We start from the raw sequence: 13,832 nt of genomic DNA, 5'->3' as shown, positions 1-13,832 counted from the left end.
TTACCAGAGATTTTTCGATCGTGACCTAAAAATTAGTTATATAAACTATGAAACGCATATCCTTTAATTCGTAGCTCAGATTTAGAAATTGTGTTTTTATTCGAGTAATCTTTCGAAATATACTTGTTATCAAAATACCAAAGTCCCAAAAATTTGTTAAACTTCGACCTCATATTGTGATTTGCGTTAAAGTTAGAAATGTGTGATTCTTGTATTGCGTCATTTAGTCATATTAATCTAGGATTTCGTGTAATTTTAGTCAATTGTTGGTAAATCTAACGAGTTGCGAATTATATATATATATATATATATATATATATATATATATATATATCAAATTATGAGCGCTCAAAGTACGTTTAAATGTCAAAATCAATGAAAAACGTCAAAATATTGAAGGTCATAGATCTTTAAAAAAACCTAAAAAAATTAAAAGACAATGAACTTAATCAGAGTTGACAATCATAAAATATGACCTTTTAAAGTTTGGATGTTAAGGTATGAAATTTAGGCCATTAGCAAGAATCATTTGCAACCTTGCATATCTAGTTTTTGACAATTGTGAGTCACTTGCGACCTTGCGTATTCGGTTTTTGGCCTTAGTTGCAAGCAAAAAACCCGGCCATGATCAAAATATTTTCGCTCACGAGCTAAAATTTTGCGATCATCGAGCTAAAGCTCTTCCATCATTACCAAAATCATGCATTCGCAATTCCAAGAATTCTTTGCGAATTGCGAGGACATTTTACAGCTTTTTATTTTTTCGAAAGAATTGTTATGGTTCGTAAACGAGAAGGCATTTTCGCTAACATCTAATTTTAATAATTGATTTCAAAAATTGACAAACACGCCATAATTTTTTTGTTTATTATTATTATTATTATTATTATTATTATTATTATTATTATTATTATTATTACTATTACTATTATTATTATTATTACTATTACTATTATTATTATTATTATTATTATTATTATTATTTTCTTTATTGCAATTTATTCGTTAGGAACCCATAGCTCAAAGGCTCAAACCAAACAAGTTGGTTTATTTCCATTTTCATCACTTAGTTCCAAGACCATAAACTAAAAAAAGACAATTAGTATAAAAAGTATCTTAGTTTTTACATTTGACAAATACAAGTACTCCTAGCGTCCTAGATTAATTGTTTTAAGATAAAAAATATGTAGGAAATGTCATTATATACTTTCTATGTACTTTTTTCTAACTTTATAATTTTACCCTTAATCAGTTAATTATTAAAGCCACTAACTTTTTACATTTAATCAATTGATTAGGGACAATATTGTAAGCTTCACTAAATTTACTTTCCATTTTTTGAAGTGAAAAATTTATTTGGGACAACCCGAAAAGGAATACTGGAGAATTAATATGGGACGGACGGAGTATTATAATCTTTTTTAACGGCGGTGTTAGTATTTTTAGGACCCAAACAATATGAGTAATTCCAGAAAAATTACTCTAACTACAAAGATAAATGAAGACAATAAAGAAAAAATTAAAAACAAATAATTAACGTGGTTATATGTAATCAAAAGTTGATTACTTTAATCCACAGACTAAACTGTAGAGATTTTATTAATAAATTTGTGCATACATGTATGTGTTACAAACAAGGAAACAACATAACGAGTGATAACGCCCAAATTATACATATTTTACATCATTTATTTGGATGTTATCTAGCATAAATTCATATGTTTTGAGTCAATATTATGAGCTTTTGATGCTTTATTTTAATATTGATTATAGGATCATATGCAAGAAGTTGGTGCAAAATGAGCTAAATATTGAAGAAATTCTGAAGAAAGTTGGAAAATCTGCGCGTTGTCACAGTTTTGGGCATATCTTGAGCATCCGGACTCCGTTTAAGGCGAGCCACTTGTCAAAACGACTGCGAGAGAAAAATCTACACTTTAATGGAGGAATCCGACTGCATTCGAAAGTGTAGAGCCGCCGGCTAAGCCATTAAAGCTGGCGGGTCAAGGTCAAAAAGTCAAAAGTTTACCGGCCAAGTTTTCCTTTCTCCCCAAGCACCATAGCCGCCGGCTAGACATTTTTAGCCACCGGATCGGACCTATTTTTGGAAAATTATTGCTCCGAAAGATCTGTTTCGTGTACTTCAAGCTCAAGTCAATGGAGCCGCCGGCTATGCCCTTGGAACTGCCGGCTAAGGTGTTGGTTTTCGAAAACAATAAATAGAGGTCTATGGTTCAGTTTTTAGATGTACTTTTCATATTCCACTTTCAATTAAGAATTAGTTAGGTTTTAGGTTTAGTTTTTAGTCTCTACACTCTTTGTAATCAAGATTATTCAAGTTTCTTTCATTTATTCAAGGTATTATTCCGTTTATACTTTAGTTATGTTTTTATTTACCGTTAATTACTTCTGTTCATCTCCAACTATGAACTAAACGATCATAGTAGTTACTTGTACAAAAACTGGGATATAAGATGAAGCTACCGACTGAGTCATCTAAGCTGTCGGTGGATCATTCTAAGCCGCCGGGTGGGATACTCAAAGTCGCCGGCTTCGTGCTCAAATAAGTACAGAGTCTGGTTTTTCCAGCACTGTATAATTATGTTTCTGTGATGATTATTTATCTTGTTTGAATTTGCCAAGATCAAGATTTGTATTTGCATGCTTAATGATTAAGTAATAAGACTTAGTATTAACTAGTAATTAATTTGAAGTAAGCTTTTACTCGATTCATCTAATCTTCTAGGTTAATCGCACCAAACAAGGTATTTGGATTGCATGAAACTTAAGTTAAGATTATTGGTAGAATTGAGTCAGAAAGATAATAAATTGCACTTGCATAGTAACCTTGCTATTATTAGGCCTAGTCGAAGAACCTTCGTTTATATCTGTGATGTGTCAAAAGTATGTGAAAAAATGCGTGTCTTTTTAATCTACTTTTAAATTTATAATATCTTTAATTTACGATTTACCTTTAATACCCTAACGAGCAACAAAACCCGATCAGATGTAGTTTAGTATTTTATAAGTTAAGGTTCGTCCCAAAAGAACGAGTGGATTTAAGAATATAGATTTGGGTTTTAAACTTTAAATAACAATAAACAAATAAATTGCAAATAAATAACTAGAAGAAATAAACTATGATAAAGAGAACACATGCTTGAATCTTTCACACCTTGTTCACAATTGCCTTTTTGAATTAAGATTGAACTCGGATTGATAATGACCTAAGAATACCTATTTCAAGATTAATTGATCAGGTTAACCCTAAAATAGATGGCTAGACTTCCTGCTTGCATTAAGACCTGATAATGGATTTAGTGTGATTAACCAAACCATAATTATAGTTACTGGCTATAATCCTCACAACTAAATCAATCCGATTATATTTAAGTTTTTCAAGTTCTAAACATAGTGATGTTCTAGTTAAAAGCTAATAATAATTGATTTATGTAAACCAGATTAATTTAACGGTGGTGCTTTAATCAGACATAAAACATAACAGAAATTCCAGAGATTCTTTTAAAACATAAATTCTGTGTATATCACATAAAGCCGGCGGCTTTGTCAATGAAGTCGGCGGCTTCGTTGAATTTTTTGAATAATTCCGCCGAATACTTTTTAATTTGATCTGAGTATAAACAACATACGAATATTAAATAATCCAGATGAAGCCGGTGGCTTTGGTCCATGAAGCCATCGGCTTCATGTCCCTCATCCGAATTTCTCTTTTCTTTCATACAGTTTAATGGTTCAGGCAATTGATAAAAAAATGTTACATGATTCAAGCATATGTAAGGCTATCAGCCCATAACTAAAGTAAAAACAAGTAAAAGATAAGAAATAAGATAAAGAATCATACCGACATAGAAGAAATTGAAAACCAAATGATTGATTAATGAACTTGAATGTCGAAAGGAAATAAAGACCTAACTAAATCGTACTTGAATTCTGAAAAATAGAGAAAACTGAATTGGATGTCAAAAACTCTGGCCTAAGGCCTCTATTTATAATGTTTCAAAACGGTTACCAAAGCCGGTGGCTTCAGGGTGAAGCAGGCGGCTTCCCTGAGGCGGTGAATTGCTCTCCAAGTAAAACGTGATCCTTAAGTCAAAAACGCGTAACCGTCTAACTTAAGCCGGCGGCTTGGTGCCAAGCCGGCTGCTTTATTTATCCGGCAAATCTTTTTTTTGAATTGGTTTCCTTATTTATTTGAACTTGATCAGCAAGTCGAGAAACCGTGTCCACGAGGCCGGCGGCTTCAGTGTGAAGCCGGCAGCTTTACTTCACTTTTTCTTTGGCTTCAAGTTTAACATATTTCACGAACAAAACTGGAACATTCTGAAAATCCATGAGGAAGCCGGCGGCTTTATAGCCCTTAGGCCGGCCGCTTCATCCTACATTCTGCATTTTTCACTGTCTTTGTTCCTGTATTGCGCATAACTTAAATAAAATATCAGAAATACCTATTTTCCCTTTTTACCCATTTTAGTGTGTTTTGGCATAAAAATGACTTTAAAATAACAAGATAACTCCTTAAAATGTTATAAAAATACTGTATAATTTAGGAGGTATCAAATACCCCACACTTGAATTTTTACTTGTCCTCAAGTAAATTTATCATATTATTTCAAATGGGGATAAATTTAAATAATTTAAATGGGTATAGAGAGTTGAAGCAAAATTGCAAAGTCAAACAGATGTCTAATTATAAGTTAGCTTTTATTATTAAAAGAACTAGTCTGAACCATACCAAGGAATACAAGCAGTCCTAATGTTTATTAAATCAGATTTATACAGTTTGGTCATCATTGGACTCTTTTGTGTTTTAGAGAATTTTTTAAAAAAAAAATGTATGGTTCTCATTGGAACTCTTTTCTTTTGTTGGCCTTCATTGGGCTCTTTTTCTTTTACAATTGCTTTTAACAATTTCTCTATCTTGGCCCGTATTTGGACTCTTTTGCTATCTCAGTGGTCCATGCTTATTATGCCATATGGTAGTGGCTATAAGTTTGCAATCGTTTCAGAATTTTTGGAGTTTATTTGCTATTTTTAGTAATCCGATCTCGAAATTGAGAGTAGTTCTTTATTAGCTTTAAGATTAAGTTAGATAAAAAGATATAAGTTTGACTAAAAATTTATACTTCAAAAATTAAATTTTGTACCCATTTTCCCATTATTTTAACTTTAACAAATTTAATTCAATCAATTAGTCATCTCCCACCCCACACTTAGAAAGTTGCAATATCCTCATTGCATAAACTAAATAAAATAATGAAAGTAAGTGTAAGTGAGAAAAAGGTAATTCCCTCCTTTTTCGAGCCTTTAAACGTAGAAGCATCTTTAATTGCTGCTCAACCTGTTCGTCCTTCAATCATCATTGCAAACATATACATGATAATAAACCAAGCAAACATATAACAATAAAAAGGTTCCCATGCATACGAAAATTAAACGTAGTTAAAGTTATTACAGACCAAAGTGTAGATAATAATAATAATGTTTTAAAACATAACATAGCCAATAAATCATCACAGGGGTCTCAACATCCCCTACTCCTCATCATCCTCATCACTGTTAGCAGCAGGCTGGATCTGGGTAAGAGCATAGGTGCGGTCATAACGTGCTGGTGGATAGGCAACATCTGGAGCATAATATGGTGGCGGCTCATAGTACGTGGCCTCAAAGGGATCGGAACTCGGATAATGGCTATAGAACCTCTCATTATTATGAACTCCCCATTGAACCGAGTAATCAATACACCCCAACTCATAAGTAGTCTCTCTCCTAAATGCATCAAATTCAGTCCTATCCTCCTGGCGCTTAGCCAGTAACTCTCGGTGGTGATCTCCCATCATAGAAGTCATATGACCCTGATTAGTGTTCAGGGAAGTCATCATTTCAATCACTCTCGACAGATCATCTGTACCACTGTGAGCACCTCTCCTAGCACCCCTAGATCGGCTACTCGACGCCTCAGTGTGAGGTGCCTCATGTGGCTGCTCAACATCCATCAACTGGCCAATCATTGGCTCATACAGAATATAACTCTCACCTGATCCCCTCTTAACAACCTTAGCACTCAACCAGATCCTAGCATTTACCTCACCAACCTCAGTCATAAGTGGCTTCAAACCTATAGTCGGAACCCCCAAAGCTTTAGCAATCATGGTCACAAAATGACCACCACATACATCACTCGTCTGAGTCCTACCCCTCGCTGAACTACTCAAATAATCGGCCACACAATAAGGAATGTTCACTGCATTATGATTAAACAACTGAGACAAATACCAACAATCAGACTGAGTTAACTTCTCTGTGTTCTCCTTCCTCAAGGCGATAGTGTGAGAAACCAGAACGTCAAAACATCGCATGTATGGGAAGACAATGTGCTTCCTCCTTACATCCGTATTAAGAAAACCCATAGACTGATCACCAAACTAACTCCAAGCAACATCATAGTCAAAGCCCAGATTAGTACCCGATCGTCCCTGTCTAGCAACACTCATCAAATAACCCTCAAACCAAGTCTCATTAATACGCTCCCCATAGATACCCAAAGCTCGAGCAATACCAACCATGCTCATGGACTGCTCACATCCACCCAAACGAAATCTAAAAAATGAGGAATCTGTCACACTCTGAATGTGATGAGAGCAGACAGCAGAAGCCAACAGCTCGTAAACCAAACTAGGATAAATGGTTTCCCGACCGATAAACAAGTTAAACCAATCTTCAAACACTACACTCATCCCCCCTCCGTTAGCTAGGGGTACCAAATAAGTAGTCTGAAGCATCTCCCTATAAGTATCAAACAAACCAGCTGAGTTAAGCGCAGACCAATCAATCGTATAAGGAGCCAACATCTCCTAACGCATCATCCTTTTGAGCCTGCGTGCCATAGTTTCAAACCTATCATCATCTTGAGGAAACCTTAACAACTCATGTAAAACAGTCCAGTTAATTCTAATTTCAGTCTCCTCACGCTCTTCCCTGTTCGTAACTCTCTGTTTTTAACACAATTCAAATAAACATCAGCAAAATAAAATAAAATAAACAGCTGAACGAAGCCGGCGGCTTCTTTAAGCCAGGCTGGCGGCTTCATAACCCTCATAAACAATTTTCACAAATTTCCCAGAAACCTGTTCAAACAGTGTAATTTTAAATCGGATATTTTTATCAATATGCCGACGGCTTTGTTATCATGCTGACGGCTTTATACCAGTTTCCAATTTTTAGGGTTTTTTCAGCATTCATCAATTTAAGTCTAATAACATCAATCAAATAGATCTAACAGTAATAAACAAGCATTCTATAGTAATTCATAATTCAGCAGTTTTATAACAGCAAAAAAAAATTATCAAGGAATCGGTTAGATGAAGCCGGCGGCTTTATGCTAGTGCCAGCGGCTTCATGTTTTTATAGAGCAATCATGGTAGATTTTACAGAAATTAAAAGGATTTTGATCATGCAAAGTTAAAATCGAAACTTACCCTATCAGCCATGTGTGATTACAAGTTGGATTAAGAAATCAGCAAATTTTCTCCTTGAGAGCGTTTTTGAATAGGTATAAGTGTAAAAATGAAGAAATGGAGAGGTTTAAGGTTAAAAACTATTTGTAGTGCAAAGTCGGCGGCGTTATAGCCAAGCCAGCAGCTTCGTTGGTCAAAAGGCATTAATTGAAATGACAGTCTGCAGTTTTTTCTATTTTTACCAGGCCGGCAGCTTCGCTTAAAATTTTGAAACTTTCAATTTTCAAAATACAAAAATAATATACAAGTATTCTACAAAACTCTACAGTATTTTAAGTCATGAATTTTAAGTTTTAATTGGGGCAAGGGAAATTACTTCCCCTCCTGGTAATGCATCTTTTTCAAAGTAGATTTTTAATCTATGACCATTTATTTTAAATGTTTCACCCTTTTTATTATATAATTCAACATATCCAGTGGAGAAAGATTGCTTAACTGTGAAAGGACCCATTCATCTAGATTGGAACTTTCCAGGAGAAAATTTATATTTTGATTGGAAAATTAAGACTTTATCCCCTGGTTGAAATATTTTAATATTTTTAATTTGTGCATCGTGCCAACTTTTCATTTTCTCTTTATAAGTTATCGAGTTTTCATAAGCCGAAAGTCTAACCTCATCAAGTTGGTTTAGTTGAAGTAATCTATATTTTTCTGTTTCTTTAGGATCTAAGTTACATTGTTTTAAAGCCTAATATGAGCGTTGTTCAATTTCAACGGTAGATGACAAGCTTTTCCATAAACCAACCTAAAAGGAGTAGTTCCTATAGGTGTTTTGTAGGTAGTTCGGAAAGTCCATAATGCATCATCTAATTTTCGAGACCAAAGTTTTGGATTATTCTCAACTGTCCGTTCGAGTATTTTTTTCAATCCTCGGTTAGTATTTTCAACCTGACCACTCGTTTGAGGGTGATAAGCTGTAAAAAAATGATGGTTAACACCATATCTTTTAAGAACTCTTTCAAGTAGTTGATTAGTGAAATGGGTTCCATGGTCACTAATTAAAGCTTTAGGAAAACCAAATCAACAAAATAATTTCTTAAAAAAGTCAACTACTACTCGCGAGTCATTAGTGGGAAGAGCTTTTGGTTCAGCCCATTTAGAAACATAATCAATAGCTACAAGAATGTATTGGTTTCTTTCAGAAGAGGGAAATGTTCCCATGAAATCAATACCCCACACATCACATACTTGAATATTTTGACTGGGCATTTCATCACGCTTTGAGAGATTTCCTCCTCATTGGTGTAGTGACCCGAACTTTTCCATGTTTATCTATATTAATTGAATGTGATATTTACATGATTAAGTGTTTCCAACATGTTAAGCAATCAAACTTGTTAAGACATGATTAATTGAAATAGGTTTATATAGATAATTGACCACCCAAATTGACCGGCGATTCACGAACGTTACAAACTTGTAAAAACTATATGATGACATATATATGGATATATATATATTTAGTTAACATGATATTATGATAAGTATGTATCTCATTAAGTATATTAATAATGAACTACATATGTAAAAACAAGACTACTAACTTAAGGGTTTCGAAACGAGACATATATGTAACGATTATCGTTGTAACGACATTTAAATGTATATATATATCATATTAAGATATATTAATACATCATATTATCATGATAATATAATAATTTAACATCTCATTTGATATAATAAACAATGGGTTAACAACATTTAACAAGATCGTTAACTTAAAGGTTTCAAAACAGCACTTACATGTAACGACTAACGATGACTTAACGACTCAGTTAAAATGTATATACATGTAGTGTTTTAATATGTATTCATACACTTTTTAAAGACTTCAAGACACTTATCAAAGTACTTCTACTTAACAAAAATGTTTACAATTACATCCTCATTCATTTTCATCAACAATTCTACTCATATGCACTCGTATTTGTACTCTTATAATACACAGCTTCTAAATGTATTTACTATTGGTATATACACTCCAATGATCAGCTCTTAGCAGCCCATGTGAGTCACCTAACCATGTGGGAACCATCATTTAACATCTAGAATGAAATATCTCACAATATTACAAACTAATAGAGCCTATATGGAGAGGCTAAGTTCACGTGAATGAGGGAGCTCACAAACACATTCACTTTGCAATTTTCTTGAATCAAATTACTCTCACTCAAGTGTTCTTCCTTTGTTCTAAGTGTTCTTCATCTTAAAAAAAATCTAGCTCAATGTAGTTCATAAATCCATACATAAACCAAGTTATAAAACAACTACTCAAGAACACACCAACAACACTTCTAAGTTTGCTAGCTTACTTCTAATCTTGCAAATCCACTTTGAGTGATCATCCAACCTCAAGAAATCTTTCTTATTTATAGTAATATATCTTTCTAATATAAGGTAATACTCATATTCAAACTTTGATTCAATTTCTATAACTTTAACAATCTTATTTCGAGTGGAAATCTTACTTGAACTTGTTTTCGTGTCATGATTTTGCTTCAAGAACTTTCAAGCCATCCAATGATCCTTTGAAGCTAGATCTATTTTTCTCATTTCTAGTAGGTTTATCCACAAAACCTGAGGTAGTAATGATGTTCATAACATCATTCAATTCATATATATAAAACTACCTTATTCAAATGTTTAAACTTGTAATCACTAGAACATAGTTTAGTTAATTCTAAACTTGTTCGCAAACAAAAGTTAATCCTTCTAAATTGACTTTTAAAATCAACTAAACAAATGTTCTATATCTATATGATATGCTTACTTAATAATTTAAAACCTGAAAACACGAAAAACACCGTAAAACCGGATATACGCCGTCGTAGTAACACCGCGGGCTGTTTTGGGTTAGTTAATTAAAAACTATGATAAACCTTGATTTAAAAGTTGTTCTTCTGGGAAAATGATTTTTCTTATGAACATGAAACTATATTCAAAAATCATGGTTAAACTCAAAGTGGAAGTATTTTTTCCAAAATGATCATCTAGACGTCGTTCTTTCGACTGAAATGACTACCTTTATAAAAATGACTTGTAATCTGTATTTCTGACTATAAACTTATACTTTTTATGTTTAGATTCATAAACTTAAGTTCAATATAAAACCATAGCAACTTGAATCACTCAAAACGGATTTAAAATGAAGAAGTTATGGGTAAAACAAGATTGGATATTTTTACTTGTTGTAGCTATGTGAAAATTGGTAACAAATCTATATTAATAATATCCTAGCTAACTTATATTGTATAATACATATATTCTATTATATTATGTAATCTTGGGATACCATAGACACGTATGCAAATGTTTTGACATATCATATCGACCCATTTATATATATTATTTGGAATAACCATAGACACTCTATATGCAGTAATGTTGGAGTTAGCTATACAGGGTTGAGGTTGATTCCAAAAATATATATACTTTGAGTTGTGATCTAGCCTGAGACGTGTATACACCGGGTCGTGGATTGATTCAAGATAATATATCGATTTATTTCTGTACATCTAACTGTGGATAACTAGTTGTAGGTTACTAACGAGGACAGCAGACTTAATAAACTTAAAACAGTAAAACGTATTAAAAATGTTGTAAATATATTTTGAACATACTTTGATATATATGTATATATTTGTTATAGGTTCGTGAATCGACCAGTGGCCAAGTCTTACTTCCCGACGAAGTAAAAATCTGTGAAAGTGAGTTATAGTCCCACTTTTAAAATCTAATATTTTTGGGATGAGAATACATACAGCTTTATAAATGATTTACAAAATAGACACAAGTACATGAAACTACTTTCTATGGTTGAACGATCGAAGCCGAATATGCCCCATTTTACTTGGTAACCTAAGAATTAGTAAACCAGTCTACTAATTGACGCGAATCCTAAAGATAGATCTATTGGGCCCAACAAACCCCATTCGTTGTAGCGGATGCTTTAGTACTTCGAGTTGTTTTATCATGTCCGATGGATGTCCCGAAATGATAGGGGATATTCTTATATGCATCTTGTTAATGTCGGTTACCAGATGTTCAAATCATATGAATGATTTTTATCTCTATGAATGGGATGTATATTGAAATATGAAATCTTGTGGTCTATTAATTTGATTTGATAAATATATAGGTTAAACCTATAATTCACCAACATTTTTGTTGATGTTTAAAGCATGTTTATTCTCAGGTGAGTATTAAGAGCTTCTACTGTTGCATGCTAAGATATGGACAAGATTTGGTGTTAGCATGCTTGTATAATATTGTTTAAAACTGCATTCGAGATTCATTTTGTTGTAACATATTAATATTGTAAACCAATATGTATTGGTAGTGTGTAAGTGTGATATTTTTAGATTATCATTTCTGGATACTCTAGGTGGTGTCCTTTTAACCTTGTCGACAAAATAAAGGTTATGGTTTGTTTTAAAAACGAATGCAGTCTTTGAAAAACGTCTCATATAGAGGTCAAAACCTCGCAACGAAATCAATTCATATGGAACATTTATAATCAATATGAACGGGACATTTCAGTTGGTATCCGAGCGTTGTTCTTAGAGAACTAGAAATTTGCAATAGTGTGTCTTATCGAGTTTGTTAGGATACATTAGTGAGTCTGGACTTCGACCTTGTTTTCTTAAAAAAAAATTGCGTAACACTTTTATTGGAAACTATATATTATTAACATGTAAATATTATGTGATATATTAACCTCTTAATGTGTTTGATATTGTGTGATAGATGTCTACCACTAGTACAAATCCCCTCGACTCACCTAATAATAATGATGAGTCGAATATACTTTGGGAAGATTCACAAATTCTCGAAGAGGAACCGGAAGAGGAGGAACCGGAAGAAGAGGAACCGAAAGAAGAGGAACCGGAAGAGGAGGAACCGGAAGAAGAAGAGGTTCCGGAGGAAGAAATATTGATACCTACTATAAATCGATTAAATAAAAGAAAATCCTCAACCAACGGATCAAAGTCGATAATAGTCATTGGTGTTTCCGCCGAGGAAGAAAAATATTGGGAAGATTACCAATTTTCCGATGAATCGGATCCCGATGAGGATTCCGATGATGTTATAGAAATTACCTCGACCCAATTTAATAAAGCAAAAGAAAATAATAAGGGAAAAGGTATAAAAATAGAGAAACCTGATTCCAACCCCGATGAACTTTATATGTATCGGCAATGTCCGTATTTCCTAAATTGTAACAATAACCCGGGAACCTCTAAACCACCAGGTTTTTCTAAACCATTGTGGAAAAAGACGGCTTGTATTAGAGGAACACCATATATCCCTAGAAAATTAGGAAAACGAACCAAGTCTGAAGAAGAAGAAACCAGTGATTCAGATTAGAGTGTTGTAATCATGTTGTGTATTATATGTATTTTAGTGTGCTTGTCCTTTTATGTTCTATGTAAAAATTGCTTGTATTGTTTGTTAATTATCTTTTACGAATCTAATCCTTGTCTATTTTACAGTATAAAAACAAAATGGACGTTAAGGGTAGAGAACCAAATATTTTAGAAGACCTACCAGAGGATATGATTGAGGAAATCTTGTCTAGAGTCGGTTAGAATTTATCAGCACATTTAGTTATGGCGAAATTAACTTGTCAAACATTTGAAAGACTTTTCAGAAATGCCTTAGTTTATAAAAGGCTTTCCTTTGATAGGTGGGGTATATCACATTGGGGAGACCGTAAGTTAAGGCGTGTTTTCTTTAAAGCGTTAAATGCGGGGAACCCAAATGCAATTTTACGCTACGGGTTAAGAACTTATTTTGACTCAACATATCCTAACATAGTATTTCGTGAGTTAGAAAGAGCTTCTAACATGCAACATAAAGAAGCATGTTATACTTACGGGTTAGTGTTGTTCGCTTCTTACCAAAGTGAGAAAAAGAATATCGGATTACAACTTTTAATTAAAATCTTCCCACAAGTGACGGATTCAGTAGTTGGGGTGAGAAACAAGGTTTTCAGATTATTACGGGGCTGTTGGACATTACGAAACCCTCGTCCTTTTGATGACATTACAACATGCTGCCTAGCCAATCATCATAACGGTTACTTTCCACAAGATCAAGGATGGGAAGTCGTCTTAGTAATGAAAGGACCCGTTCATATACATTATAAATGATTCATAATAGTTGATTACATAGCGAGGTAGTTAACCTCTATATGATACATTTTACAAACATTGCATTCGTTTTTAAAAGACAAACTTTCATTACATCGAAAGTTGACCGCATGAATACCATTTCATAAAATATCCAACTATA

The sequence above is a fragment of the Rutidosis leptorrhynchoides genome, chromosome 4 (assembly GCF_046630445.1).
Source record: "Rutidosis leptorrhynchoides isolate AG116_Rl617_1_P2 chromosome 4, CSIRO_AGI_Rlap_v1, whole genome shotgun sequence".
In the NCBI taxonomy this organism is placed as follows: Eukaryota; Viridiplantae; Streptophyta; class Magnoliopsida; order Asterales; family Asteraceae; genus Rutidosis; species Rutidosis leptorrhynchoides.
Note: the sequence above shows the minus strand (reverse complement) of the source record.